The sequence below is a fragment of the Bos taurus genome, chromosome 27 (assembly GCF_002263795.3).
Source record: "Bos taurus isolate L1 Dominette 01449 registration number 42190680 breed Hereford chromosome 27, ARS-UCD2.0, whole genome shotgun sequence".
Classification (NCBI taxonomy): domain Eukaryota; kingdom Metazoa; phylum Chordata; class Mammalia; order Artiodactyla; family Bovidae; genus Bos; species Bos taurus.
The window spans coordinates 43,056,886-43,079,861 of NC_037354.1; positions in this window are offsets into that span (position 1 = coordinate 43,056,886).

Sequence of the window (22,976 nt, forward strand, 5' to 3'; positions counted from 1 at the left end):
GGATTTTCCAGCAAGAACACTGGAGTGGGTTGTCACTTCCTTCTTCAGGGGATCTTCCTGACCCAGGGATTGAACCTGGGTCTCCTGCACTGCAGGTGGATTCTTCACCAGTGGGCCACCAGGGAAGCCCAGATCCTAATAGTGCTGTTCTAAGCCAGTTAGCTAAGAAAGCAAAACAGAGAAATAACCTCCACGACAAAGAATTAATGCAATTGAGCACCTCACATGTATGTTTCCATTCACGTGTTTATCTAGCAGATTTTTATTGAGAGCTTAATGTGCTTCAGGAACTGTTTGAGGCACTTGGGGTTTATTGATGTTAAAAATGACACCATCTTGAGTTTTCATTTGTGGGCAGAGGGTGGGAGATTTGAGAACAAGTCCTAAGTATTGTGGTTAAAAACAAGCACAGGGAATCAAGGGAAGAGACGTGGAGTATGAGCAGGATCAGGTGGTCAGGGTGGGTCTCCTTGCAAAGATGAGAATCAAACAGAGTCTAAGTAGCTGAGGAAGGAAGCCGTGTGGACACTGGAGGCAGGAGCGTCCAGCGACGGTTCAGTTCAGAGGGGCCAAAGCAGGAATGGCCTGGTGCGTTTGAAGGACAGTGTGCAGACCAGTGAGGCGGTAGGCAGGTAAGCAGGGGAAACAGGAGGAGGGGAAGCGAGAGCCGCAGGGAAGATGGGAGTGGGTGGGGCTGTGACAGGGATTTGGGCAGAAGCAAGCACCAGCTGGCTCATGATATATGGTAAAACCAATACAATATTGTAAAGTTAAAAAAAAAAAAAACGTCCTCTGGCTGCTGATTTGAGAAGTGACTCGAAAAAAGGACTTCTTGGGACTTCCTGATGGTCCAGAGGTTGAGTCCACCTGCAAATGCAGGGGACACAGGTTCCATCTCTGGTCTGAGAAGATTCCACGTGCCGCACGGCAACTCAGACTGGGAGCTGGAAATGCGGAGGCCACGCCAGTGAGCGGAGATGAGAGAAGCCCCCACTCACCGTGACTAAGGAAGCCCGCACACAGCTCTGAAAACCCTCACAGCCAAAAAAAAATAAATAAATAAATAAATAAATTAGAAAAAAGAAAAAGGCAACTCCTTTGGAGGCTGGGAAAAGAGTCCAGGGGGGAAAGAATGAGCAACTTGCTTTATCAATTTGATAATGTTATTGTGACAAATAAGGATGTGGGCATAAATACCTGGTGAAAAGCAACTTCCCATATTTTAGGGGGAGATGTACTGTCTTTTGATTTCAAAGTCATTTTTAACAGAGTGAACAGAGTATAGAAAAAGTTTAACTAACTGGAGCCCTCTCAGTGGCAATCATTTTTACATGTGATTTTTAACTGGAAGAGGAAATAGTTAAAAAAAAAAAACCCAAAAACCTGAGATCGGAGGTTTAGTTGCTATAAACTATATTTCAGGAGAGGACTGGGATTGTTTTATGCCTGTGAAATAACACAATAGTAATTGACATTCAAGTGGTGACTTCAAATATATTTTCACTCAGAAGGGTATATATAATAAGCCAGGATCTGGAGGGGTTTATATTCAAACCTGACACCATCAGGCACTTAATAAAGCAGAACACTCCCTGACTGAGACTGTCCAGGTATTGAGGTCTTTGGTTCTTGTCTGCAGGTTTTACTCAAAGAAATTTATTCATTACTAGGAGTTCACAAAGGGCAATGAAGCTTGGTCCCTAGTTTTTTTTCTAACTCTTCTAGTGCTTGCAAATATTTTAAGGTGATTCATCTGTGGAATTTCCTCAAGGAAACAATAAAAATTGGATATTAAGTTATTTTGTTATGAAAATTGGATATTTAGTTATTTTATTATCAGCATTCCTTTTTTTTTTTTTTTTAAACACATGAGGTAGAGCAGTGCGGACTTTATAAGGATTCACTTTTAACACACTGTCCAAAAAGAACTGCTGACAGTGATGGATGTGTGAGGGTCCATGTAATCAGTTATCTGTCCTTGGCATTAAATTTTGCTTTTCTACCTGTTAACAGATTCACAGGAAGCAAGCTGTATAGATATGCCTGAAGGCAAGAGTTGATTTAGTAAATTCTTGATAATTTTTTTGTTGCAGACAAAAGTCTCTTTTTGTTTTTTGATTGAAGTATAACTGGTGGGCTGCAGTCCATGGGGTCGCAAAGAGTTGGATACACCTGAGTGCACACACACACACACACACACAGTTGATTTACAGTTTTGTGCCAGTCTCTGCTGTACAGCAGTGTGACTCAGTTATACACATATATACGTTCCTTTTTCATATTCTTTCCCACTGTGGCTTATCACAGGCTACTGAATATAGTTTCCTGGGCTGTGCATTAGGAACTTGTTGTCTATGCATCGCAGGTGTAAGGGTTTGCACCTACCAACCTCAAGCTCCCAGCCCATCTTCTCCCGCCCACCTCCCTCTTGGCAGCCACGGTGTGCTCACTGTCTGTGAGTCTGCTTCTGTTTCGTAGGTCGATTCATTTGTGCTCTGCAGACAGAAGTCCTTGATGCAGCAAATTTTATGGGTTCAATCATCTGCCCAGGACACATCAACAGGTAACAGGGTAACCGTTAAACTGCCATTTCTCTTGAAGATACGATGCTTCCCATTACCTGTGGCATCTTGGACAAGCCACAGATGGAATCCATCTCATGGATAAAAGGAATCATGAAGACCACACCTATCTAAAAGCAGGAGCCTGGGCTGCCCAGTCGACCTTTGATTCTGTGTCTTGAGGATTTTCTTCAGAGTTGACTGCTATGACAGACATTTCTTTTCCTATGAAACAGCACAATAAACTGGTGAATCTGTCCATGATAAATGGAAATGTCCCATCTGCTGTTATGTACCATTTTTGCTTTATATTCCATCAACGAAATGCTGTAACAGCAGTGCTGACTGGAAAGAATGACTCTTGAAAAAATTTCCTTCTTTTTATTTCCACTCAATAATGCATTTTAAATCTGTATCCTTTACTTACTTTTCTGGGGATCATCAAATTTAGGCATAAGCATTTTATCAAATTTGATTTGGGTTTCTAATCCACAGATACTGAAAAGTGAAAGTGAAAGTTGCTCAGTTGTGTCCAACTCTTTGTAACCCCATGGACTAACCCCCACAGTCCACGGAATTCTCGAGGCCAGAATACTGTAGTGGGTAGCCTTTCCCTTCTCCAGGGGATCTTCCCAACCCAGGGATTGATCACAGGTCTCCCACATTGCAGGCAGATTCTTTACCAGCTGAGCCACCAGGGAAGCCCAAGAATACTGGAGTGGGTGGCCTATCCCTTCTCTAGCTGATCTTCCAGGCCCAGGAATCGAACTGGGGTCTCCTGCTTTGCAGGCGGACTCTTTACCATCTGAGCCACGAGGGAGCCCACAGACACTGAGGCCCTGCTCAGTTCACTGGGCTTCCCAGGTGATTCAGTGGTGAAGAACCTGCCTGCCAAGGCAGGAGACCCAGACTTGATCCCTGGGTGAGTAAGATCCCCTGGAGAAGGAAACGGCAACCCACTCCAGCATTCTTGCTGAGAAACCCCATGGACAGAGGAGCCTGGCGGGCTACAGTTCACGGGGTCACAGAGAGCTGGACACAACTGAGCGCACAGGAGCACAGTGGTACCCTATTTTTCTTAAGTTTGTATTTTTTTATTACTAATTAGGTAAAGCACCGTCTAAATAAGTGGTATTGGTCACTTGTGTTTCCCTTGTATTTGTATAAAATGACTATTCTAGTGTTTTGCTCACTTTAAAATTCAGTTTTCTGCCTTTTCCTATTAACTTTAGAAAGCCTTCATGTAGTCTAAGAGTAAATTCTCCAGCTATATGTGTTACAAACATTTTCATGCTGCGTCCTTGACTTTTTACTCCTTTTATGGTGTCTTTGCATAGCCAGAAGTCGTTGCATGCATGCATGCTAAGTCGCTTCACTTGTGTCCCACTCTTTGCAACCCTGTGGGTCATAGCCCGCCAGGCTCCTCTGTCCAAGGGATTCTCTAGGCAAGAATACCGGAGTGGGTTGCTGAGCCCTCCTCAAGGGGAATCTGCCTGACCCAGGGATTGAACCGGAGTCTCTTATATCTCCTGCATTGGCAGGCAGGTTCTTTACCACTGGCGCCACCTGGGAAGCCCCAGAAGTTGTTAGTGTCAATGTAAATAAATGTGTATTATCCTTTATAGTTAGTGCTCTTTGCATCTTGGTTAATAAATCATTCTTTATCCAAAAGAAAGGATGGTATTTTTCCACAATGTCTTCTTAAAGGGTTTTAATTAAGTTTTTCATGTTTATTGAAAAGATGATTCTTTTCCTAACAATCTCCAGAGCCACCCTTGCAATATTACAAGAGCGCACATTAAGTATAGGTCCACTTTTCAGTGGGTCGTTGTGTTCCACTGGTCTGTTGATTATCACTATATGGTACTCACAGGCTTAATTACTGTGGAACAAGCCTTGATATCTGAAGAACAAAATCTCATATCTTGTTTAGCTTTTTAAAAAGAGGGTGGGGTGCTTTGGGAGAATGGCATTGAAACATGTATAATATCATATATGAAATGAGTCGCCAGTCCAGGTTCGATGCACGATACTGGATGCTTGGGGCTGGTGCACTGGGACGACCCAGAGGGATGGTACAGGGAGGGAGGAAGGAGGTGGGTTCAGGATGGGGAACACATGTATACCTGTGGCAGATTCATTTTGATATATGGTAAAACCAGTACAATATTGTAAAGTTAAAAAATAAAATAAAAAAAGAGTGTACTGATTAGTCTTGACCCTTTTTACTCCATATCCTGGTGGCCTAGACAGTAAAGACTCCACCTGCCATGTGGGAGACTGGGGCTCGGGGTTGGGAAGGTCCCCTGGAGAAGGGAATGGCTACACTCTCCACTATTCTTGCCTGGAGAATCCTGTGGACAGAGCAGCCTGGCGGGCTACAGTCCACGGGGTTGCAAAGAGTCGGACACGACTGAGCGACTTTCACTTTCACACTATACATTTTAGAGTCAGCTGGTTTGGTTCCACAAAAAACAAACTGGAATTTGATGAGGAATCTCTTGAATTTCTAAATCAATTTAGAGATAATTGAAACCTTTGCATGGTTCTGCTTGTTGTCTAGTTTTTTCTTTACTCTCTCCCAGTAAAGCTTTATTTTCTTTGAAAAAATATTCTGTTAAGGTTATTCTTTGGCATTTAACATTTTAAAAAAATTTAATAATTATTGCAAATGGCATATTAAATTATTTTTTGCAAATTTAAATTCTAGGTTGATTTATAAGGATACAGGAGATTTTTGTTTGTAGATACTTCTTCCATCTTGATAAATTCTCTCATCTGTAGATCTTTTTGGATGTTCCAAGGACATAAATATATGTAAATAATAGCTATGCTTTTTCCTTTATCTTTTTACATATTTTAATATTTTTCTTTGCCTAACTTTGCTGACTAGGATTGAAAAATGTCAAACATTATTCCCAATCTCGCAAGGGAGTACTTTAGAGGTATGCTGTTTAATATGATGTTTGATATATACTCTCTGCACTACATTTTTTTTTCCTCCAAAATAAGGTGTTGAGCTGGGCTTCTGTGTGTTGTTGCAGTCATTGCCCTAAGTCCAACACTGGGTATTTGGTTTCCTGGCAACCTTAGTCTTAGAGATATTTAAGAATATCTAAAAGTTAAACGATTTTGAAGTTTATTCAGATTTCCTGATTGTTGAAACAGGGGCATCATTCTTGTTTTGAAATTACTTTTCTGAGGCATATTTTTTTTTATATCATAGATTTACACCCAAGACCATTCCTCGGTCCACTTTCCCCACCCGTTCTTCTCCACCATAACAACTGCAATTGTTTTGTTTTGTGGTTTGGGGCAGTGTTCTTCCCAGTGTTCTATATCTGTGGCTCAAGTGGAACCTCTGGGTTGGTTTAGAATGTCTTTTTGCCCACGTACATGTAAAGTGAAGTTTTAGTCACATTGTTCCCATGCTCACTTTCTGTATTTTTGGTTTTGTGTTAAGTATTCTGAATACACAAAGCCCCGGTTTTTGGTGGTTCGACATAATGACCTTTTGACTTCAAGGTCATGGGGAAGGTATATGCATTCAGTAGAAATCATGCTTCCAATTTTGAATCATACTTTTAATTTTCTTTTCTCTTTGCTAATGGTACGTGGTACGATTCTGTCTCACAGTGGTGGGCAGTGGCCTCAGCTTCTGGTCAGCTGGGCAATCAAGGGGGTAGACACGCACAAAACCTAATGATGTAAAGAAGCTCACTACAGAAATTTAACGTTTAACAACAATGCACTTGCAACCATACTAAACCCACACAACATGCTGGTTTCCACTTTCAGTTCAGCATTTAATAGATTACATGAGACATTCAGCACTTTGCTGTAAAATAAGCTCTGTGTTAGACGATTTTGCCCAAACGTGGACTTTGCTGACAGAGTGGTTGGAGGGCCACACGTCCCCCTTCTCCCCCCAGCAGTGTTCAGTCTAACGGGAAGGTAGGGACAGGTTTCTGTTTTGGGTTTCCCTGGTTGTCAGTGGCAGAGAATCTGCCTGCAGAGCAGGAGATCTCCGAGTCAGGAAGATCCCCTGGAGAAGGAAACGGCAACCATTCCAGTATTCTCGCCTGGAGAATCCCATGGGCAGAGGAGCCTGGTGGGCTACTGTCGGACACGACTGAGTGACCGAGCAGCTGCAGATCGCCTTTTTCCAGATCCTTAGAGCTTGTTAGTTTTGTCTGTTCATTTTGGTTGGCGTGTTTGGTTGCAGGCTTCTGCTTTGAGCTCTATTTTATCCCCTTTCTTACTAAAGATTGGAAATAGTTTATTTTCCTGCTTGTATGTCAGTAGTAACCCTTTTAAGTACCTAATTCTAAACTATATCAATACTTCCGTAGCCTACCATAGATCTTGGCATGTTCCGACTGTAACATCCTCCTTCCAGTTTCTTGCCCATTATTATGGTCATTTATTTTGGTTCCATTTCATTTGTAAATTCTCCCAAATTTTCATTCTTATTACAAGCCCTGTTCATACTCAGTGTGAGTTTTAACTCCTACCCTGTCTGCCAACGTCTTTATGCAGCATTTCTCTCTCGTTTCCCAGTCCTCCCTGGTGCAATCACATTCTCGCTAAAACACAGGCTCAATGGCTTTTTCATTGAGGCTAAAAAATGGCTAGTCTTTTCTGTTCACTGTAACTAAGCCAGCCTCTCAGGGTCACTAACGTTTAAAAAGTTTTTTATTGCAGCATATACAAATTGTGTTAGTTTCAGGTGTGTAGCAAAGTGATTTAGTTACACATGTGTGTATGTATATACACACATACAGACACGCGTTCTTGTTTTATATTCTTTTCTGCTGTGGTTTATTGTGTGTGCTTATCGCTCAGTCGTGTCTGACTCTGTGACCCCATGGACTGTAGCCCGCCAGGCTCCTCTGACCATGGGGTTCTCCAGGCGAGGATGCTGGAGAGGGTTGCCATTCCCCTCTCTAGGGCGTCTTCCTGACTCAGGGATCAAACCTCTGTCTCCCGCACTGCAGGTGGGTTCTTTACCTCCGATAGTTTCTGCTACATACTAGAACCTTGTTTGTTTTTTTAAATTTCTATTGAAGTGTGGTTGATTTACAGTATGACATTAGTTCCAGCTATAACCACAGAGTGAATCAGTTATACACATACATATATCCACTCTTTTTCAGATTCTTTTCCCATATAGGTTATTACAGAGTATTGAGCAGAGTCCCCTGTGCTATACAGTAGGTTCTTGTTGACTGTCTATATATAGAGGTGTGTATACGTCAACTTGACTTCTCCCAGGCTCTAGGCCCCTCCACCTCTGATTTTAAAGAGCATTTCCTTTAGAAAAGTTGTCATTTCAAATTCCTCCTCTGCTCTTTTGAGATGTAGATCTTCTGCCATCCTGTATCCAGTTTTACAGCCCAGGAATGAGAGCCATCCCACTTGAGATGTCATCAGCAAGAAAGACAGGGACCCAGTCTCCCAGGCTCTGCGGAAGGTCAGGAGCCTGGCTTCCATAAACAGTGAGCATGAGTGACTGACCTGTCACTGGCCCGTGGCGGTCTCCCCGCTGGCCTCACCCAGCACTTCTCCACTGCACGTAACCCCCTGTCGCCTTTGTTTCCGTGGCGTGAGTTCAGTCTTTCTGCTCCGGTGCAGGAGTCTTTTGTTGAATTGAAGTACGGTTGATTTACAATGTTGTGTGAGTGTCAGGTGTGCAGCAGTGCTTCAGTTATACACACACATATATGTCCTTTTTCAGATTTTTTTCTAAATAGCTTGTTACAAGGTATTGAATACAGTTCCCTGTGCTACACAGTAGATCCTTGCTGGTTATCTGTTTTATATAAAGTGGTGTGTGAATTTCAGTCCCAAGCACCTGATTTACCCATCCACCCTCCACATTTTCCCTTTAGTAACTATAACTTTGTTCTCTATGAGTCTGTTTGTGTTTTGTAAATAAGTTCATTTGTATCATTTTTTAGATTCCACATGTAAGTGATATTATATGATATTTCTCTTTGTCTGACTTCCTTCACTTAGTGTGAGAATCTCTGATCTATCCATGTTGCTGAAAATGGCATTATTTCATTTTTTTATGGCTGAGTACTATTCCATTAGATGTATGTACCACACGTCTTTTATCTGTCAGTGGGCATTGAGGTTGCTTCCGTGTTTTGGCTATTGTAAATAATACTGCTATGAACACTGGGGTGCATGTATCTTTTAGAATTAGAGTTATTGTCTTTTCCAGGTACATGCCCAGGACTAGGATCCCTGGGTCCTATGGTAGCTCTACTTTTAGTTTTTAAAGGAACTTTCCTTCTGTTGTCCATATTGCAATAGTCTTGAATGAAGTCTTCCTTGTCTGTTTAACTCCATCTGGTGCAATCTTTTGTTGACAGATCAACAAAATTTTATGTTTATTTTACCTCTCCTGAATGATAGTGTAGCTTAGAAGAAAACTGAGTTATTTTTCTTTCTGCACATTAAAGATATTATTATTGAAAACAGTACAGTCTAATGATGTTTAAGTGTTTTGAAGCAAATGCCCTTGAGGACACAGATCTTTAAGATTTTCAACAGTTGTGGTAGAATACACGTGGCGTTTCAGCCATTTTTATGTGTGCACTTCTATGGCATTAAGTCCATTTCTACTGTCGTGCGGCCACCGTCACCGTGATCCTTGTCTTCCCGCACTGAAGCCTGGACCCAGTGACCTGTGCCTCCTCATCCCCACTTCTCCTAGCCCCTGGCAGCCACCATTCTACTTCCTCTCTCTACGAATTTGACTACTCTAATTATTTTGTATAAGTGGAATTACACAATATTTGCCCTTTGAAAGTGGGAAGTGAGGGTGTTAGTTTCCCAGTTGTGTCTGACTCTTTGTGACCCCATCCTGGAGTGGGTTGCCTTTCCCTTCTCCAGGGGATCTTCCCGACCCAGGGATGGAACCTGCGTCTCCCGTGTTGCAGGCGGATTCTTTATCGTCTGAGCCACCGGGAAACACCATGTGTCCTTTAGGGTCTGCTGTATTCCACCTGGCTGTAATGTTTTCCAGGTTCTTTCGTGTTGTGGAGTGTCTCAAAATGTCGTTCTCCGTTTCAGATTCCCTTGTATGTGTACTCCACTCTTTTTACCCATTCCTTCTGCAATAGAAATTTGGATTGTTTCCACTTTTGTCTACTATAAATAACACTGCTAATGAACATGGATGTACAAACATTTCTTTGAGACTGCTTTTCGGTTCTGGAAATTATGTCCAAAAATGGAATTACTAGGTCATATGGTAACTCTGTGATTAATTTTTTAAAGATTTGTCATTATATTTTCCATAGAAGCTGCACTATTTCACGTTTCCGTCAGTACTACATGAGCTCCAGTTTCTCCACTCTTGCCAGGACTTATTTTATCTCTCTCTGTGTTTAATAAAAACCATCCTAATGGAGTGGTGTCTCATAGTAGCTTTGATTTGCATTTTGCCAATGATTAATGATGTTCAGCATCTTTTTATGTACTTACCATATGTTATTTTCTTTAAAAAATATGTATTTAAGTCTTCTGCCCATTTCTAAATCAGATTAAGTTTTTGTTGTTGAATTGTAGAAGTTTTTTTTTTAAACTTCTCTGTATATTTTTTATTGAAGTACAGTTGACTTACAATGTTTCAGGTATAGAGCAAAGTGATTCAGCTATACAAATACACATATATTATTTTTGAAATTATTTCCATTATAGATTATTACAAGATATCAACTACAGTTCCCTGTGCTAACAGTAAACCTTTGTTGCTTGTTGCATATCTATTTTTTAACTAGAAGTCTAGCATTCTATTCACGCTAAGTCAAACATGTGGAATCAAATGTCATAATTTTTTTGGTTAGGCAAAATTCATAAGTTTTCTAAAATATATGTTATACATATTTATGTATCTAAAAACTTTTCTACTACACTTGATAAAGGCTTAAGAAGGAACATCAAAAAAAAAAAAGGAAATGAGAAGAGATGGAGAAATTGGAGAACATAAGTGAAATGGGAGTACTGAGTATGAAACAGAAAAAGTGAAACAAACTACATACAAGTAGAAGATCATCATACAGTCCAGTTGTTTTTAAACACGACTGCTCACTAGACACATACCTGGAGCTCTGGAGAAAAAAAGCAATACCTGAGCATTTGTATTTTTCAAAAAATTTCAAGATAATTCTGATATGCATCTGTATTTTAAAAAGTGATCACGTTTTTCTATTAGATCCTAGTTTTGGTGATATAGAGTTCTATTATTTTTCTGTTGACCAATCATGATACAAAGGTATTAAGTGAGTAATAGTTACATATCACAATAGTAAAAGATGTTTATCAGCTTTCAAAATCAATAGCCAGACAAAAAATAACAGATAATGACAATTGCAAGGCATAGTGGGAACATGATTAACTTCATGATATAAAATAATTACATTCAGCTTGGTGAGGGGGAAGTCAAGCAGAGTGGTGTGGGAAGTGCAAGTGTGGACAAGCACATGTTTTCATCCACGCAGCCAGCCTAGGTCTTTTGATTGGTGCATTTAATGCATTTACATTTAAGGTAATTATTGATATGTATGATCCTGTTACAGTTTTCTTAGTTGTTTTGGGTTTATTTTCTGTAGGTCTTTTCCTTCTCTTGTGTTTCCTGCCTAGAGAAGTCCTTTAGCATTTATTGTAAAGCTTATTTGGTGGTGCTGAATTCTCTTAACTTTTGCTTGTCTGGAAAGCTTTTGATTTCTCCCTCATATCTGAAGGAGAGTCTTCCTGAGTAGAGTATTCTTGGTTGTAGGTTCTTCCCTTTCATCACTTTAAATATATCTGGCTTGTAGAGTTTCTGTTGAGAAATCAGCTGATAGCCTGATTTCCCTTGTATGTTATTTTTTGTTTTTCCCTTGTTGCTTTTAATTTTTCCCTTGTTGTCTTTAATTTTTGTCCGTTTGGTTACTGTGTGTCTTGGTGTGTTCCTCCTGGGGTTTATCCTGCCTGGGACTTTCTGTGCTTCCTGGACTTGGTTGACTGTTTCCTTTTCCATATTAAGGACGTTTTCAGCTATTGTCTCTTCAGATATTTTCTCAGGTCCTTTCTCTCTCTCTTCTCCTTCTGGGACCCCTATAATGTGAATACTGGTGCATTTAATGTTGTCCCGGAGGTCTCAGTATGTCTTAATTTCTTTTCATTCTTTTTTTTGTATTCTTCTCCATGGCAGTGATCTCCACCAGTCTATCCTCCAGGTCATTTATCCATTCTTCTGCCTCAGTTATTACGTTGTTGATTTCTTCTAGTGTATTATTCATTTCTGTTTGTTCTTTAGTTCTTCTAGGTCTTTGGTAAACATTTCTTAAATCTTCTCAATCTTTGCCTCCATTCTTTTCCTGAGATCCTGGATCATCTTTGCTATCATTATTCTGAATCCTTTTTTTCTGGAAGGTTACTTATCTCCACTTTATTTAGTTGTTTTTCTAGGGTTTTATCTTGTGCCTTCATCTGGGACATGACTTTCTGCTTTTTCATCCTATCTAACTTTTGTAATATGGTTTTTGTTTTAGCTGCTGTGAGATTGTGCTTCTTGCTTTCTTCTTCTGTCTGCCCTCTGATGGAGGAGGCTAAGAGGCTTGTGTAAGCTTTTTTATGAGAGAAGCTGGGTCTTAGTCTGGTGGGCAGGGCCTTGCTCAGTAAAGCTTTAATCCAATTATCTCCTGATGGGTGGGTGGGATATTATCTCCTGATGGATACCCTCCCTCCCTGGTAGTTTTTTGGCCTGAGGTGACCCAAGACCCAATCCTGGGGTCTAGGGGCTCTGTGGTAGGGTTAATAGCAAACTCCAAGAGGGTCTACACCAAGGGGGACCTTCCAGTGCCCCCAGCCCTGGTGAGCCCCTGCCAACCCACGACTCCACAGGAGGCCCTCCAACACTAGTGGGTGGTTTTGGTTCAGTCTCTGTGGGGTCACTGCTCCTCTCCTGAATCTTGGTGTGCACAAAATTTTGTTTGTGCCCTCCAAGACTGGAGTATCTGTTTCCCCCAGTCCTTCGGAAGGCCTGTAATCAAATCCTGCTAACCTTCAAGGCCAAATTCCCTGGGGATTCCCAGTCCCTTTGTCAGATCCCCAGGCTGGAAAGCCTGACGTGGGGTTCAGAATCTTCACAGCAGTGGGAGAACTTCTTTGGCAGTATTTTTCTCCAATCTGTGGGTCACCCACCTGGCAGGTATGGGATTTGAGTTTATCATGATTATGCCCTTCCTATCATTTCACTGCAGCTTCTTTGTCTTTGGATGTGGGGTATCTTTTTGGTGGGTTCCAGTGTCCTCCCAGAATGATGGTTGTTCAGCAGCTAGTTGCAGTTTTGGTGCTCTTGCAGGAGGAGATGAGCACACGTCCTTCTACTCTGCCATCTTGTCTTGTTGTAGAAGTTCTTTATATATTCTGGATATTAACCCCTCATTAGATAGATGATTTGCAAATATATTCTCATGATTCAAAAGTTTTTATTGACCTGTAATAGAAACTTCTTGGGCAGAGGTAGAACAAAGTAAATTGCACTGATAGTATTTCAATCAAACCAAAATAAGTCATTCCAGAGCATGCTGCACATATATGTCTGAGGGCAGGAACCACTGAGTGATTGACTTAGTCATTTAACATTTTCTGAATACATGTCATATATCTTGATGCTAAAGGTCTGGTGATTCAGAGTTGGGGGACAGTGTTCCTACCTTTAAAGACCTCATAGTGATCAGGCAACCTAATGATAATGAGAGAAAGGAGACTATGTACTATATGTTTGTTTAATGTGGCACCAACATACTTCTCAAGTCTAATCTTTCTTTCAGTCTGTACTTCCAGCCATGCTTTTATTCTTTCCTGGCCTCTGCATAGCTCTCATACTTAAAATTTCCCCATGTTTCCCTCCCAAACTCTATCCTAAACATGTAATTCCAAATCATTTCTTGGGTTCTAGTTTTAAAGGTCATTTCTTCAGTGAGTTCCCTACTGACCTTCTAATTCTTCTGGTAGCAATCTTCCCAGCAGATCTTATGACCCTTGTTTTAACATTCATCACATTTATTCCTTCTTCAATGTCTGTTTCCCTTGCTCAGTTCTGGATTCTTTAAGGTCGAGGAATCAATTTACTATTGTATTTGGCCTCTTCCATTTCATTTTTTTGGCTGCAACACATGTGAGATCTTAGTTACCGAACCAGGGATCAAACCCATGGGCCATGCATTGGAAGTGCAGAGTCCTAACCACCAGACTGCCAGAGAAGTTCCTCACGCTTCCATTTCCAAACATAGACAGTGGCTTTGGGATGTACCAATTTGGCCAGATTGAACCATGTGTCCTGAAATTCCCTTTGTTGCATGTTTCTCATTGAGGAGGACTGTTAGGGAAATTCTCTCTCTACAGCCGGAGCCTGGAGAGGAGGCTGTAGCCGTTTTGCACGCGGTCTATTCATCTTGTTGCTGCTGATTCCTGACTCCCTGCCTTGGTGCGAAGCATCAGCTGGGCCAGATACATGTGACTCAGCCTTGGAGGGTCCTGGCTTTCGCAAGGCTCTCTTGTCATCAAGGTCAGAGACCACGAGAAGAGACATGTGTTTCCCTCTGTCCTTGTAGGATTCCAGCCTGCTCTTCATCTCCCCTTTCTGCCTGCCTGCTGTGTGACTTCAGGCTCCAGCCTCAGACGTGATGGTAGCATATGTATCTCCCACTGGTTCTGCTTCTCTGGTCGAGCCCTTACTGAGATAGAGCAGATTTTTATTTTCCTTCACAGCTCATATAAATAGCATGTTTGCTTATTAACTTACTTATTGGCTGCTTCTTCCACTAGAAGAAATATAACATAGTGGTTAAAAGCACAGATTCAGAGTAAAAATGGTTATAGTTCATCTTGGCTCACCCCCCCACTAGCTGTGATTTAGCTCCCTCATCTATAAAATGGAAATATTCATAACATCTACTGATAAAGTTGTTATAAGGATTAAAGGAAGTATTATTTTATAGATCAATGTCTGGTACACATAAGCAGCACATATGACTTTGATAAATAAAAATATAATAAAAAATAATGGGCTGTGAAGCTTTTCAGGAGAGCGGGCCTCTCTTCTCTTGTTCAGCACCTGTGTTGCAGCACCCTGAAAAGTGTTAAGTGCACAGTAGGTGCTCAAATGCTTGAATCGAATTCCAGAATAAAACAATCTTGAAGACCAACACTTTTTTTTTTTTTGGCCAAGCTGTGTGGCATGTGGGATCTTAGTTCCCTGACCAGGGATTGAACCCACACCCCTGAAGTAGATGTGTGAAGTCCTAACCGCTAGACTGCCAGGGATGTTCCAAGGACTAACACTTCTCATGTATTCAGTTTTTCTGTTTCTCAACTTTCTATCCATTCAAGTTACCAAAGAAGTGTACACACCCCTCTCAGTCACGGTAGGCCACGGAGGCAACAGTTCCACCCAGATGCAGATGATGCTGAAGCCTAGGATCTGGGGTTCAGGAGGTGGAAGTTGAAAAATCTCCCTGGGTGATACTGTGTATAATTTTGTGCGATTGTGCCCTCCTATGGGATGGTTTCTTTGTTCCAAGGTCAAGGGTATTAGACTTTCCACAAAGAAGTAAGTATTGTAAAAATAATTTCATCAGTAATGAAATGCAAACATATCCTCTTTAATACTCACTGGAGTGCCCTATCCAATAAAGATGATAAGTTAAATTCACGGGTGCCTATATTATTAATATTATTGTAACTAGAAAGTGATGTATTTAGTCAATAATTCTTATCCCTTAAATTCTTCCTCTGCCTTTTTTCTCTGAAGATTTTTAGCTTTTCAAAGTTTGTCTTGAGTTTATTTCCTAACTAAAGAAAGCAATATATGGGTTTCTAAATTTCTCCAAAATCAACCAGATGCAAGTCAACTCTGTCCTTCTGGTAGCTTACTTTCATCCAAAGGCTCTTTTATTACTAATTAAGCATGCTAAATCAATTATTTGCAGAAGCTGTTTTCCACTCTTGTAATTGAGTTTAAAAATGACAGCCTTAACAATATCCAATACAGAGAAACTAATTTCGATTTCAGTGTTCCCTCATAAGCCAAAATGTCATCTAAATAAATAAAGTCACTTGACTGTAGTCAGTCACACAAAATATTTTCTCATTAACCTTTTAAAAGTTGCTGCTCACTTTACACCCAAGAAATAGAGAAGTCTGGTTTTCATTTGTAGCCTAGTTATTGTTCAGACGCTAAGTCGTGTCTGACTCTTTGTGACCCCATGGGCTGCAGCCCACCAGGCTTCCCTGCCCTTCACCATCTCCTGGAGTTTACTTATACTCATGTCCATTGAGTCGGTGATTGAGTAGTCTAGTGCTATCTTAAAGATTTTTTTCTTATGAAGTGAAAACTGAAGCTACTCTCTGGAGATTCCCATTCCTGATCTTAGCAGTTCCTGACTGGGGACTTACTGGGTAGCTACAGTCACTCAGTCATTGCTCTGCTCCTGGAGTTGTGGAGAAATCCTAACCAGATTCTAATCTAATGGGAAGTGTCTTTATCGCTAGTGTTAAATTATCTGGATTCGGTTCCTGCTCATCCATGTGGAGCAGGCCTACTTTCTGCATTTGCTGCAGCAAACTGCTGTTCTCAGACCTTTACTCTGTTGTGTTTTTCTAGCCGTGCTCTTCCTGGTTCCAGCTCAGGAAAGTAAATCTCACTTCGATATTTACCTAGAGCAAAGACAAATAGGAAAATAAACCTGCTTAACTAAAGCAAATACAAATTACTTGCGGATAATCTGTTGGTTTGTGTTATATATGGCCTTCCTTCCCTCTATTAGTCCAGCTAATTAAATGGACTTGCTTGAAGGCCTTCTTGGATCTTTTATTTCTCTTGTGCAGCTTCCCAGTTCTATTCATTAGAAACTAAAGGGGATACATTTATCTTGGTTTTGTCTTCAGATGGAAGATTACTTATTTACTGGATACTTCAGGGGAAGAGTATTGGATACAGGAATCTAGACCAAAAGAGGACGATTCTTTGACTTAAACATGGACATATCATTTATCTGTATTTTTTTCTTTTTTTTACAAAACAAATTCTAAGTAGTTTTCAATATGCTTCTAAAGGAACAAAATAGCAGTAGCCACTGGTCCCTCCTCAAAGCAGCCGTGAATCCATGAGACTTCTGCTGAGTCTGCAAATGTGAGCTACCCACCTATGGTCAGGGTGCCTTTAGAATCCCAAGTTTCTTAGGTCAGTTCCCCGCAAACAGATCCCAAGATGAGATTCTGTGTGCCAGTTTTTTATTATAAGAAGTGTTTGAGGAAAGCTAGAAAAGGAATAGGGCTTGGGGCAGAAAGCGGAAGAAGCTAAAGAAGTGGTCTTGGATCACAGAGGAGAGCTTTGCCTCAGTCCTCTGGCGGAACGCTGGGATATGAGATCCACAAACCAAGGCAAAGGAAGCGGGCGAGGGAATAGCTCTCACCTGTATCTGTCACTGGCTTAAGTCTAGTCCAGGTGAACATGGGCACCGAAGCCCTTCTCTGTGTCTATAGGCCAAGTGGTTCCCGTGACCCTAGGACCATCCTTCTCCTGCAAAGAGATACAGCTCCTACTTATCAAAAAAGCCCCACTTCTGGTGTGGAGTACACAAAAATGGCACGACAGATGTGAGAGGATCTGAGCGGAGCACTGACTCTCTCCACCACTCCAGGGCAGCACAACTTGGGGCTTGAGGTGTGGGGGTGTGACCATCCCTTGTTTGCTCTTCCCATTTTTGTTATCTCAGAGAAGTCCCATCATGGAAAAAGGACTGAAACGTTTCACTGGGATGCTCAGATACTTTTCCTGGTTTTGACTTCCCGTGGTCCTGATTGCCAGCTGCTAAACAAGGTGGGCCTGTGTAGGGGTCTGTTTTCCTATATCCCTGGTACGAAGTCAGTCCTGACCCCAATCATATTTACAGACTTGTGCTCCCTAGAATAGGGTCCCTTCTCTTTGCTGCTTTTTGACTATGAAAAATATTTTTTATAAGCAGACTCCTTTTCCCATATTCAAAAGAAAATATATGACTGAAAATATTCGGAGATGGAAGCTGAGTTAAACCAATTCCCAAGTCCTTATTAAGTAAGGAACCAATGAAGCAAAAGATATTATGGAACTTAACTTTAGGAAAGCCTGTAACAATTTAGATGGGAGGGAAAGAGAAAAACAAACAGACCAAAATAAGGTCAGATCATTTACATTTTCAGCCTTTAATTATGCACATAAAACTGTACTATTTTGTATATTTCTCCATGAACTTTTTGTGAAATTCTGATCGCATCGTATAATTTCCAAATCTTCTGTCTTCTGATCATTTACACCTTTTGCACAATTTGTGAAAACAACATCATCAATCCCTCTTTAACTTTGAAGTTGGCATGAAGCTGGCATGGACCAGTAAGGTTGAAGTGAGGGTTTCTACTCAGAATGTCTTCTGCGAATCTTTCTTTCTTCTTCAGCGTTTTGTTCTTGTTCTTTCCTGGCCTGTTCTTAAAGAAAGAAGAAAGATAGCACTAAGTCGTGTCCGACTCTTGCGATCCCCTGGACTGTAGCCCGCCAGGCTCCTCTGTCCATGGGATTCTCCAGGCAAGAAGACTGGAGTGGGTTGCCATTCCCTTCTCCAGGGGATCTTCCCGACCCAGGTTGAACCCACATCTCCCACGCTGCAGGCAGATGCTTTACCTACTGAGCAACGCAGGAAGCCCTGGCCTGTTCTTAAGCTCTTTCTTTTAAAATTTTTTTTTTCCAGCTCAGCAAGAAAAATCGTGGTGATATTTGTTGTTCTCTTTCTGACTTACTTCCCTCTGTATAACAGGCTCTAGGCTCATCCACTGCACTACAGCTGACTCAACTGTGTTCCTTTTTATGGCTGAGTGATATTCTGTTGTATTTATGCACCAAATCTTTATTCATTCATCATGTGTAGAATGGATAACTAGTGGGAAGCTGCTATTTAACACGGGGACCCCAGCTTGTGTCTCTGTGATGATCTAGAGGGGTGGGATGGGAGTGGGGAGGGAGGCTCAAGAGGGAGCTCATATATATAATTATGACTGATTTGCATTGTATGGCAGAAGTTAATACAGCATTGCAAAGCAATTATCCTTCAATTAAAAAAAAGAACTGCCATGTCATCACTTTCCTCTTAAAAATCCACAGAGGTTCTTGAGGAATAGATACATATTCCCTGAACGAGGAGCGTCCAGTTTCAGCGACCTTCCCTTTCAAATGCTTCGGGTGCTGGGGGCTGGTGGAGCTTTTGGCTTCGAGGAGCTGCACAGTGCTTGCAATCGAGCCTGGCTGTATGACTGGTTCCCTCCCTCAGGTCAGAAACCATCCTCAGATTTCAGATGTGCTCCCATAGCCGAGGTCACAGGCACCTGGAGGATTTCTGTGCTCTCCCCGTGGTGTGAACAGAGGGCAGGTTGACGTCACCAGGTGTGAACGGTTCAGTACTGTGGTGCCTCCCGTTTAATTATTTCGCATCCGAATGGTGCTGAGAGCCCATGGTGGAACATTTGTGAGATATTTGGATTATTACGCTTCATCCACAGTGACTCTCGACGTCTTTTGAGATGGAGTGCTTTTACTGAATTATTATTTAAAAACTTACTGCTATATATCAGAATATTGTTGTTGTAATCAAAATAAAATTACAATGACAGGACTTACCACTTCATGAGTTGACAAGAGCTTGCTCAGGCCTCAGTGGCTTTGCAGGGCAAAATCAGTACAGTGAAATGTCTCCAAGGCGCTGGGGACTGGGGATTCTCACCAGGGTGTTATGGTGCACTCCAATAACCAGAAGTTTCCCCTATCACAATTCTCTCATTTGACCGTACTACAAGAGAGAAATGAATAACAACTGCTGTGTTCTATTTGTTACATTTTTGTGTTTTAACAGCAGCTGCTGCTGCTGCTGCTAAGTCGCTTCAGTCGTGTCCGACTCTGTGCGACCCCACAGACGGCAGCCCACCAGGCTCCCCCGTCCCTGGGATTCTCCAGGCAAGAACACTGGAGTGGGTTGCCATTTCCTTCTCCAATGCGTGAAAGTGAAAAGTGAAAGTGAAGTCGCTTAGTCGTATCTGACTCTTAGCGACCCCATGGACTGCAGCCCACCAGGCTCCTCCGTCCATGGGATTTTCCAGGCAAGAGTACTGGAGTCGGGTGCCATTGCCTTCTCCCATGTTTTAACAGCTAGTCTTGTCCTAATAAGTAGGCAATGCTTTCCTCCTCTCCTTCGGATGAATCTTGTGGAGGTTAAGTCTTGCTAGGCATGTCAACCAAGTGCTGAAGCATTGTGTATCCAGAGTGCACATATGCCAGGCAAAAAGGTGTTGATTGGCTCTCTGTTCTTTTCTCTTTTAGCTGCTAGAAACGTATTCTGCTTCTCAGTAGTATGTTTCAGCCAATCTCCAAAAGTTGCTTTGCAGGAGTTGGCACAGTGTACTGTAGTATTTAGGGCTTTTGTTTCCACAAGACGGCCAATGCTTTTTTTTTTCACTCTTTGTCCCAGAATAATGATCGACTTCTCATATTACAATCACAGGTTTAGGCCTTCAGAAGTCATCTCTCACTTCAGTAGTCAGCCCCGTTACGTTATGACCTGCTCTTTTTCAAGACACTCTCTTTAGACTTCAGCATTTTATGTTTGGAGTTAATCAAATACTGAGTTCTTTTGAAGAATACTATATGTGGATTGAATGTTCTGTGGAAATTGAAAATGTCTGCTTTAAAATATTACAGTCCATTGGTACATTCTCAAAAGGAATGATCTCTAACAATGTATGTTGATACCAGTGGATGAGGAGAACACAAGGTTCTGGCCAGGGTCATTGGAAAAGTGTCAAAGAGTAGGAAGCAGACCACAGAATAGATGGCTGCGGGCCTGGAATTTTACATTGTCCTGCAAGAGTGCCACACTTGGAGACCAGGAAGGAGGTGGTGCAGTTCCAAGTGCCGCTGAATCCCTATCGCTTCATGCTCCTCGTCTGTTCTTTCATATGAAAGTTGCTATCTCTCATGGCACATTGTTGAAAATGAATACAGCTCCCCCGTCCAGTCCTACTTAGAAAAAGGTTAGATACTAAATGAAAGGTGGGTTGTGTCAGACTAAGTACCTCTGCACTGACTTGGCTTAGACTCTGACTAGTAATAGTCTTCCATCTTGGAGACAAGCAACATCTAAGTCTTCCATTGGGATGTGTAAATGCCAGGTTAGAAAAGAGAGCCAAGTCCCTAACCTCATGGTGGATTCCAGCCATTCAATTCAGTCACACAGTCATGTCTGACTCTTTGCAACCCAATGGACTGCAGCATGCCAGGCCTCCCTGTCCATCACCAAATCCTAGAGCCTACTCAAACTCATGTCCATCAAGTTGGTAATGTCATCCAACCATCTCATCATCTGTTGTCCCCTTCTCCTCCTGCCTTCAATCTTTCCCAGCATCAGGGTCTTTCCCAATGAGTCAGTTCTTTGCATCAGTTGGCCCAAGTATTGGAGTTTCAGAGTCAGCATCAGTCTTTCCAATGAATATTCAGGACTGATTTCCTTTAGGATGAACTGGTTAGATCTCCTTGCAGTCCAAGGGACTCTCAAGAGTCTTCTCCAACACCACAGTTCAAAAGCATCAATTCTTCGGTGCTCAGCTTTCTTTATGGTCCAACTCTCACATCCATACATGACTACTGGAAATACCACAGGTTTGACTAGACGGACCTTTGTTAGTAATGTTGCTGCTTTTTAATATGCTGTTTAGGTTGGTCATAGCTTTTCTTCCAAGGAGCAAGCGTCTTTTCATTTCATGGCTGCAGTCACCATCTGCAGTGATTTTGAAGCCCCCCAAATAAAGTCTCTCACTGTTTCCCCATCTATTTGCCATGAAGTGATAGGACCAGATGGCATAATACTGCAGCTGCTGCTGCTAAGTCGCTTCAGTCATGTCTGACTCTGTGCGATCCCATAGACGGAAGCCCACCAGACACTGGAGTGGGCTGCCATTTCCTTCTCCAATGCTAGGTGACCACAGATAAGAGATGCCCACTACAGACCGTGAGTGATCATGTATTATAGGGACAATTCCAGTAATAATACTACAGACCGTGAGTGACCATGTACTATAGGGACAATTCCAGTAATAATGTTATAGATGAAAGCAAAACCAGTGATAGTAGTTTGGAGGAGGAAATGGCAACCCACTCCAGTATTCTTGCCTGGAGAATCCCACGGACAGAGGAGCCTGGCGGGCTACAGTCCACGGGATCGCAGGAATCAGATGTGACTTAGCGACTAAACCAGCCAGCAAATAATAGCAGTTAGCATTTATTAAGCATTTCCTTTGTTTTAGGTACTGTGGTAAATTCTGTACACACTTAATCCGGTTTTATAGTTAAAAAACACTGAGGATGTTTTAAAATTCATTTTAAAGAATAGAGAACCAAACCTCAATGAGATTAAGAAATTCATCAAGGTCAACGATTCAAATCCAGGTCTGCCAAATGCCAGCAGCTGTGCTGTGCTCTCTCCTTAACTCATTCTTTTTTTTTAATTTAAAGGCAATATTTCTAAGAATTTGCTTAAAGCTTCTTTAAAAAACAAGAATTCCCATAAAGCATATGGTGTATTAGACCAAATAATTTGGCTCATTAAGACTGTGCTGAAATCTGTATCCTTATAGCTTTTAAAATGTGTCTACATTTATCTCAAAACTTTTAATTAGATGAATTTGCCTTTTTAGAAAATGAACATTCACCATTATTTGGTAGGTTTTTTTTTCCCCCCAGTCCCAGATTTCCAAACAATTTTTCCTCTTACTTGTCTTTTGTCATCTTCTGGACTGCTAATACTTTCCATGAGAAGGCTTTAAATTCCTCTGCAGTCATTCTTTGAACATTATCAAGTGAGGGAATAACACATTTTAATTCATTTTGACCTTATTGCTTTCCTATACATATGCTATATTGTTTGAAAAGCACATTTTTTCAAAGAAATGAAGTGATATATCTCAAATAGGGTAGAAGGAGATGTGTGGTGAGTAGAGGTGGAGAATTATAACTGAAGGGATACAAAGCCCTGTATTTGGAGGAAAGAAAGCAAGGAATGAATGAACGTGGTCGCGTTCTACGTGTGCCTGTGACGGTGAGTCAGTGCTCCGGCAGGTCACATATTACCATTTGCGTTCTTTTCTGCAAGTGTTAAGTAAGTAAGTGTGAGTTGCTCGGTCATGTCTGACTCTTTGTGACGACACGGACTGTAGTCTTCCAGGCTCCTCTGTCCATGGAATTTTCCAGACAAGAATATTTGAGTGGGTAGCCATGCCTTCCTCCAGGGGATCTTCCAGACCTAGGGATCAAATCCAGGTCTCCTGCATTGCAAGCAC